The following is a 9,737-nucleotide window of genomic DNA, read 5'->3' as shown; positions in this document are numbered from 1 at the left end:
AAAAACTAGAAGCTATTGCTATATTCTTGACTCAAATCATACTCAATATTAGTTGTTACATATTATATTACACACACAAATGCATTCTCACTGGCATGGTATCACCTACATTATTATAATTTCCATTTCCTTCCCAATCCCTTTAAAGCCCATATCTGACCCTTAGACTTATTAAATTGCATTGTTTTAAACCACTTCTCCAATTTGTCAAGGTCATATTACGGTCATGTTGAATTTTGATCTTGACAAAGTATTAATCAGTCTTATCAACTAAAGAGAACTGTAAATGACTAAATCCACATGCTTTTCTATCATCCTAGACTTGATGAAAATATTAAATAGCCTCTGGCCCAGGATTGACCTCTACATATAAAACTTCTGTCCACTTTGGTTGAGGAGGAACTATAAATGAGTTTCATTGTTCTACCTACTTTGTTTCCAATAAATAGGTCTCTGGTGCTGATCTATTTTTATAAATTTGTGAATGAATTCAATTAGTAACATTTTTATAATATTAATATTTAATGTCTGATTTCAAGTCGTGGATGAAAAAATGCTAACATCAATGAAAACTACTACTTGCCCAAATAGATTAATAATAGTAAGAACAGTTAAAGTAGATTTTAAATCTACTGTCATGTTTATTTACTTTCCTGAATTGTTCCCACTGTGCCACTTCCTTACTTTCTGAATATGACAGGTTCATGCATGACGTCCTCCTCTAGATGCTGTGCCATTAAGAAATCTCACTGATTATAATAGGTGATCATCTATGATGGATAATAAATATGCTTGTGCATTTTCAATCACAAATCCATGTCTTGCACACTGAAATGATTTTACTTGTTGCTTGATCACGGGGACTTCTTCCTCTGAATAAATAAGACTTGACTTTGCCTCTTTATGCAGTCATCTGCTCACAGTTCTGCCTCTCTCCAGTAGACTGTGTCTCCTTAAAGACAAATGACTATTCATTCATCTTTGATCCCCTTTGCTTAGCATGCATAGTAATTGTTCAACAAATATTTGTTTAATAAGTTAAACACCAATATGCCGTGAAGTAGGAAAATCTGGAGATGTGAGTGGTCAAGATGGGGGGTGTGATTAAAGGACCCCTCTGAATTCTAAGAACAACATACTTAGGAGGGAATGCATGAATAATCAACAGGGCTGACTACTTGACAACTAGTATGTATTCAACTTTCAAATTCTATATTATAAGCATCCCTGAGTGTAAGTTGAAATGGATAGACAGGAATTTTTGTTTTATTTTTTCTAATGAGGAAGCAGTGTAGGTCTCTATTCTCATGGCCTCTGTTGCTTCCTATGAATATTTCTCCAATATCTTGACATAATCATTTTCAGGAAGCCAAGAGAGTCCAAAAGAAAATGACAAACAACAGAAATTGCTTTCATTTTCTAGTGTTTGGAAGAACATAAAAATAGGTTTAAGTTTTTCAAACATACTTAGATTTCATGAGATTTTACTTGGTTTATAATCAATATGATAAGATGCATATATATGTATATAGAATCATCATTCATTTTAAATTGGAAATAATGTGTATCCCCATGGCTGATTTGCAAACTGTCAATAATAAGAACCAAGCTTATGTCCTCCTAAGTCTTTTGTAGCCCCATTTTAACACATTTTCTGAAAGTTATTTCACTTCAACCACTCTAGATACTTTCTAAAAAAACAAGAGATGACTTTTTAAAATTTTCCTTTCAAAATGAAACTATTAAAATATGCTACAAATTGGTGCAATAATGGAAGCTACAACTTACCACGTAAGTTTGTTTGTAATTGAGCAAAATATGTTCCAATAATTTTTGCATTGTATTTGCCTTTCTCTCTGTAATTACTAACCCTTTTTCTTTCACTATGGAATGTGAATTTTGATTTCTCATCTTCAAATTTGCCTTTAAATACATTTCTACCCTTACTTTTCTTCCATCTGGAAGTTAAGTTTTCAAGAGAAAATTTGTTGCCACAAATATTGAATGACTTCATATTAGGAATAATTCTAATGCAACTACTTTGTATTTGGAAATGTGCCACTGTGTTTAGGAAGGCTAAACACATACTTTTGGGTAAGTTCAAAAAAGATTACTCCAATGATTCAACCAAATATATTTCAAGCATATTGATAAGAAATTTCAAACTAATTGTGTGTGATAGCCATCAATTAAAGACGTAAAATGAATGCCTGCTATTTGAAAACATAGTTAAGCCAAGGAAAAGCTGTGCATAACTAGCATGTTCTGTAAAGATAATTGGCTCACTAACGAAATTCTAACAGCCCATTCACATTTCTAGATTTTAATTGAAGAATGGATGGAAATAGTAAGGTGAGCTCATTGCCCAATACACATAAGCATGTGACAATTTTAATTTCTGCAGAGATGCCCATATTGTATGAAATCTTATTAATATTGTGATGGAATACAGTGAATCATGCTGTGAAAGAAGCACATATTTGTTGTACATGTGTTCACACACACACACACAAACACACAGATACACACACATTTCTTTTCTCTCCTCTCTATTCTCATTTCAGTCCCATTTTTCCTCTTCTTAGATAACTGGTATCATGAATTGAATATAAATACTTTGAATCCATGCTTGAACTTTTTACTATATGCAAATGAATCCATGAAAAACACATGACTGCTTTGAGTTTTAAAAATTTATATACATGTCATCATGCCAAATATGTAATCTTAAAAATCATTTATCATGTATATAATTAATTACTTCGAGTGAAGTATTGCATTGCATCTTAAAAATAGTTTATATATGTCTTTTGTAAGCAGCATAAACTGGAATTTTAAAATTTATTTTTATTGTCTCTGTGATCAAATGTATGGTGATTATTGATCTATTTCTCCTTTATTTTTCCATGTTTTATCCCTCCCGGTACTAACTTCGTTTAAACACATTTTTCATTCTCTTTTTATGGTCTACCTTTTTATGAATCATATATGAAATCTTCATTTTTAGTGTTTTCTGAAAAATTTGACATATATGTCTAACTTGAAAAAGTCTAAAACTAATTATCTCATCTTCCTCCTAAGCGGTTCATGGACCCCTCAAATTTTAAATCTGATCTCCAGTATTTCAGTATATTATCTAGTGTTTTAGTTTTACTTTGTACACACCCCCATTGGCTATTATTTTTTACACTCAACCGTTATTCAGATTCATTCCAACATTACAAATTTCTTTGCTGGTCACTGTTCAGTGCACCTTCCTACTTCCTTTTATGCTTATTTTCTTTCTTACTGAAGAACATTCTTTGTACAATGGTCTCCAATCTTGCCTAAAACACATGAGAATTATGTGAGAACTTTTTAAAGCTCCCATTATTGAAACACCGCCTAGATCACTTTGGTTAAAAAAAAAAAATCTCCAAGTATTGGCTTCAGGCATCAGAATATTTTTTAATGCCTTCAGACAATTCCAACAGCTGCTGCTACTGCTTTAGTCATTTTGTTGTTGTTGTTGTTACAGTTTGTGGGTGGTAATTCCTCTTTGTCTATGAATGAAAATGTCTTTACTTCTTGTTCTTGAGTAGTTTTTTTAAAATGAAGTGTAGAATTTTAATTTGGACAGCTATATGTGCTCAGTACTTTGAAGATATTATTCTATTGTTTTCCAGCATCTACCTGTTTTCTGATAAGACAACAGATATTTAAAGCCAGCCCTGAAAAACAAGGCTTATTATTTCCAGGGCTCCCTTGAATTTCTTGGTTTCAACTCCTCCTCACTATTCTAATGTTGAATTTGTTTTTTCTCCTTAAATCCTGAGACTGGGGATCCCCCCATTTTTTATAAGCTTGTTCATTTTCTTTTTATGTGTTGCTACATGTAAAAGCAACATATAAAAGAAAACACAAGTATAACAAACTGTGTGTTCAGGTTGGAAGAAAGGATTCTCAATATCAGTTCAGCCTATCCTATTGACTGAAAGCATTTACCTTGTTTCTTTTACAACTAACTTGAATATTATGAGTCTTACATCTAATATACAGTACTCTTCACCCTTCTTGGAACGTCTATGCTCAATAAGGACATTAGTTGATTTGTCACTAATATTGCTTTCCCTACATGTGAGTGCATTCAGAGTTCTATCCTGTCCCATATACATAGCATAATCTTATATTTTGTATCTAACTGGCATCAGTTTTCCTTTTTTTTTTTCGATTTACTTTTAAGGTTTACTTTTAGCAAGACTGTACTGAAACACTCTTACACCTTAATAGATCTAATTGTCTGGACTTAAAATAATAGATTTCTCTATCACAGGGGCATTTGTCTGTACAGATACTGATTTCTCTTCTCTGCACATGTTTTCATGTTATATGCCCAGTGTAATATGAAGCGAGTTAATTTATTCTGTTGCATATAGTAAAGAATCCAGCAGAATAATGTTATTTAGGGATTTTTTTCCATTATTTCTATGAATAACAACAACATCAACAATAATAGTAATAGAAAAGATAATTTCTACCTATAGCAAGTCTCAGTTTTTTCTTAAATGCAGTAGAAGGCCCTTCACACTCTATTTGTCAGCTTGGCTTCAGGTTTTCCTATTGTTGGCTAGAAGACAGATAAAGGGGATTATGGACAGAACTGAGCCTGGTTTCTGCTAATCTCCAACTTGAATTCTTTCAAGGGTTGCAAAATATGATTCAAGTATTTCACAGGCCTTTATAACCTTTGTCATCTGTCTGGTATATGTGCCATCACGGGTGGATTTGGAACTGACATTTTATATCTCTGATCTCAACTGTATAAATATTTGTTTAGACTGACTATCAACATAGAACACAGACATTCTCTTCTGATGTATGGATGATAGAATAGTCCTTAACTGGGCCCCTAAGGATGGGGCAGGCACAAACTAACAGAGGGCAATGAGGCAAATTTTCAATGAACTCAGATTTTATATTTTCCTTTAGGTAAAAGAGTGGTTGCTTCTATACCAAAAAACTATTTCTTATAATTTGGGTTACATTAAAAATATCTCATATATACAACCATTTATCGGAATCTATAATAGTGACTTGGTTTTCTCAAATACATTATATATGGAGTCCTTTAGACTGGAATTAAATTAATCATGGTTGTATTTTTTTTTCTATAGACTTCCCAGCTATTACCCCCTAGGAAAACTCTCTTAAATAATCAAGAGAAATATTTTAGGCAACATTATGTAAATCATCACCCTTATTAGATGAATTAATATTCTTGAAGTTATAGCTCATTTCATGGAAATCAGATTAACCTGATGTTATGGGCATTGTCATTTATCAGTAAGTTATTTGTTAATATGCTCAGTATGTGACATAAAATATGTAACTTTAATAAGAGAATGGATCACCTCAAATAATTTAGCAAATCTTGAAAATGATAAGGATTAAAATTGTGGATGTATAAAGGACACAGAAGCTTGGAGAACTTTAAAACCATCTATTTCTCTCCTGTTTCCCTTACACAAGGAAATGAAGGCTGACACTTTAGCATGGTTGGGAAATCCTTCTAAAAAGTATCTGACTTTCTCTTAGAATTAACAAGTAATTTAAAGTTTTAAGAACTGCAGAACTGATCACATGAATTACCGTAATTTAGTCAAGAATTTTTTTGAATATCCATTTTTGACAAACATTGTACATATATATACCAGGTTGTAGAGATGAATAAAATCATCCTTAGTCTCAAATAACTGAAAGAAAAATCCCCCAGTATTAGTGAATACTGAGGAATTAAGGATGATGCTATGAGAAAATTTTTATAATGTGAAATTTATTAAGTTAAATAAAATATTGTGCTTTTGAGATTAGAATGACTTGGTTTTGTTCTAATGATACTGATGATAGACAGTGGTTGTATTTTGCAGAAGTTTTATGGGAGCAAAATAAAAACTTGATAATGTGATATAAATTTGGTCCCCCAAGGCGATTTTTATTGTTATTTCTATTGGTGTTTTTAATGAGAGAAATTTCTGTGAGCTATTAGAAAAAAAATATGGATATCAATATCTAATCAAAAAGAAGGACAAAATAATGGATAATTAGAGAATATATATAACCAGTAAATTAAAAATATACTCACATGCTAAGGAAGCACAGTGGTGGAAGTTTTGCTCATCATAAAGCTTTAACAGTGAGTACAAGGTATCTTGGTGTCTTGGGTGTGGGAAGATATGCTAACAACCAGTGATAGATCCGTTGTAAAATTTGGAGCTGTTTCTTTGGTATTAAATTTCACTTAAGACCTGTGCTTCTGGACAGGATGGAGTAATAGGAACTGGATTTACTCTCCTGGCTTAAACTGCTAAAAGTAAAAAAAATATATATATATTAAACAATACTTTTAGACATTGAACAACAAACAGCACAAGACAACGGTTGTATAAAGCTTTAATTATAATGATAACCCATAAAAACCAGTGGCATAATGTTTTGTGTAATACAGTTAAATGTTGGTGTTTGAACAAGTCCGTGGTCACCTGTGAAAAATAAAGGTGGATTCTCTTTTCATATTTATTAACAAAATGAATTTCATAGGGATGCAGTATTTAAATATGTTAAAATACTACAATTACTAGAAGAAAACATTTTTGTTTTATTTAATAAGAGTTAATTTTTATTTTTTTATATTTTTATGTGTTGCATTTATTGCTTTAAGATTATACAAATATGTTTTGATATAATTTAATACATGCAGCATCAACTAGAGTATTCAATACACAGAGTATTCAATGGGTATAGGCTTAGTAGTGGGACCAAATTAGCCCTAGACTAAATTGTTTCACTTGCAGCCTAATAAGGCTTACAAGGAAGCCTCAAAATGATCAAACTATTTCTTAACTACCTCTTTGAGCAAAGTTACAAATATTTTAAAAAAATACAAATACGCTCTGCAACCAGTAAAGTAAAATTCACAATATCTGACATGCAATCTAGAATTACTAGGGATGCAAAGACGAAGGAAAATATAACCCATAACAAGGAGAAAAATTAATTAATGAAAACAGACTGAAAAATGGTACAATCAGTAAACAAAGACATTCAAACAGTTATTATAACTAATTGTCATGGGTTCAAAAAGTTTAAAGGAAAGCATCAACATCTTAAATAGACATATAGAGGATATAAAAATAACCCAAATTGAGTTCCTAGAGATGAAAAATATAGTTTCTGAGATGAAAAATCAACTGGATGGGATTAAAAGAGATGAGGCAATGCAGAAGCAAAGATTGACCTCCCTGCAAAAGCAAAATTTTGTTATTATAATCTGTCCCACTGAGTAGTCCAAATATAAAGTCTGAAATGCAAAATGCCAGCTTGGTCATCTTTTTCCATTTCAAGTTTGCTTTACCCTTTCTGGTTTGTGCTTCCAAAAATAATTAAAGTATAAAATTATGAAAATTGTATTCAATGGTATTAAAATGAAGCATCTATCCATTTTATGGATTGCCCTGCATAATGCAAATATCTAAAATCTAAATATTATGTGTATATATACATATATGTATACATACATATATGTATATGTATCTCACTAGCAGAATGAAAAGAAAATATGAAAGTACAACACAAGTTGTGGAGGAATAGAGTAAAGGAAAGTAAAATGATAGTATTTTTGTTTTTAGATATAGTTGCCCTACGCCGTGGAAAAATGATATACGGATTAGCATATTTTATTTTCTGAGAAGCATGAATCAATTTAAAAGATGAAAGGGCAGATGAATTTAAAGAATCATTAATTTAAATACATAATCAGTCTTCAATTTTTTTGTTACTGACAACATCCCCTTTAAGATTTTCAAAATGCTGAAAGGTGGGATTCCAAGATTTTTAGTTGCTATAGAAGCAATTATTAGCAAATCCTTTCTTCTAGTCTCATTACAGAAAATAGTGCCCTTTGTGCCCAGAGAACTCCCATTAGAACAGATAGCTAGTGGGAAGCAGCCACATAGCACAGGGAGATCAGCTGGGTGCTTTGTGACCACCTAGAGGGGTGGGATAGGGAGGGTGGGAGGGAGGGAGACGCAAGAGGGAAGTGATATGGGAACATGTGTATATGTATAACTGATTCACTTTGTTATAAAGCAGAAACTAACACACCATTGTAAAGCAAGTATACTCCAATAAAGATGTTAAAAAAAAAAAAAGGAACTGCATTTCGGAGCAGCTCAGAACATAGGGTGTACCACTCTGGAGCTATCCTACATTTCCTGTGTCTGATTAAATATTGTGTATATATGCTATGTATTTATATCTCCATCTAAATATACATCTATATCTCCTAAAATACTCTCTCACATATAATGAAGTCACAGTTTCCAGATAGTTGTTCTGGTAGTCATTAGACAAAATATAGTCTCATTTATTTAAAAAATGTGAAATGAGAGAAATGTATGAAAAACTTGATCCATCTTCTGACTGAATTTGTGGTATTGGTACCTTCAGAAGAGGAAATAATTAATTTATTGTAAATTATTTTATTCCTCATTTATTAGAGAGGAAATTTCTAAACTGAAACTGTTAGGGCTTAAAGGGTTTTTTTTCCAGAAGATAATATCTGAGGTTCTCACCTTACACTGAGCAGTATATCACTAGTAAACAATCAGACAAATATGTACATTATTAAGTTATTTTCTTTTCACCTGGCTTTTTAATACTATCATCTGATATACATCATATTAATTGACACTGCAATTTCTTCCTTGATTTGTATATTTTTTTCTACAAACACTTTGCATTCCAACTTCCACGTATCTGATTTACTCATCCCTGTGATGGTCTTCATCTTCAGACATCTTGCTGTCTGGGCTGTTCAACCCTGTGACAGTAAAAGCACACTCACTAGGGACTAGGAGTTTGAGAAGGACTTAGAAAATTGTTTGGAACCTGAAAAAAATGGCTCCAGAATATGAAAACAAATCTGCAAAATTGAGATCAAAACCTGTGTAATTAATATTTTCAACTAATATTACTACAACAGCAACGTTACTCAGCTTTCATATAGTTATCTATAAATTATACTGGATATGTGACTTGGGCACATTTTAATGCATTTGATAACATTTAGGGTAAAGCTTTTAAAAGGGCAATTGCCTAGGACTGAGGAAGGTTTAAAAATGGCCCTGCACAGAATGAACTAGAAGTGACTTCAATGGGAGGCTGAGGCAGAGATGCTGGACCCGGAGAGTGACAGAGCAGGCGTACATTGGAGAGAGCTTTCCTATATAGGAGAGCCAAGAATTTGTTACTTATTGAGGGGGGAGCATGAAGGTAGTGGACCCTATAATGAGAATCCTAGGATTGCTCCTAGATTTCTAACTTGGATAAATGACAGGACGGTACTCTTTGGTGAATACTAAAGGAACAGCAACAGCAGCAAAAGTCTAAGAATGGAACTTTAACATATCACAATGCCACCTTTAAAGTAAATTTGGTATTCTTCTCCTTTTTGAATGAATGAAAATACATTAATTAAAGACACACACGGGCTCCCCTGGTGGCACAGTGGTTGAGAGTCCGCCTGCCGATGCAGGGGACACGGGTTCGTGCCCCGGTTTGGGAAGATCCCACATGCCGCGGAGCGGCTGGGTCCGTGCGCCATGGCCGCTGAGCCTGCGCATCCGGAGCCTGTGCTCCGCAACGGGAGAGGCCACAGCAGTGAGAAGCCCGCGTACCACACACACAAAAAAAAGACACAC

General features: G+C 33.0%; 1 long non-coding RNA gene across 1 annotated transcript; it reads right to left on the bottom strand.

Moving 5' to 3' along the window:
- Positions 1-932: 932 nt before the first annotated feature.
- Positions 933-6,171, bottom strand: LOC309803921. The gene is made up of 3 exons (XR_014294024.1): positions 6,122-6,171; positions 4,518-4,606; positions 933-952 (listed from the first exon to the last, which is right to left on the bottom strand). It is a non-coding gene; the product is annotated as an uncharacterized lncRNA (long non-coding RNA).
- Between the last annotated feature and the right edge of the window lie 3,566 nt (positions 6,172-9,737).

The sequence above is a fragment of the Mesoplodon mirus genome (assembly GCF_964341445.2).
Source record: "Mesoplodon mirus genome assembly, chromosome: 1".
Classification (NCBI taxonomy): Eukaryota; Metazoa; Chordata; class Mammalia; order Artiodactyla; family Ziphiidae; genus Mesoplodon; species Mesoplodon mirus.
Note: the sequence above shows the minus strand (reverse complement) of the source record. Positions and strands in the feature narration are given on the sequence as shown.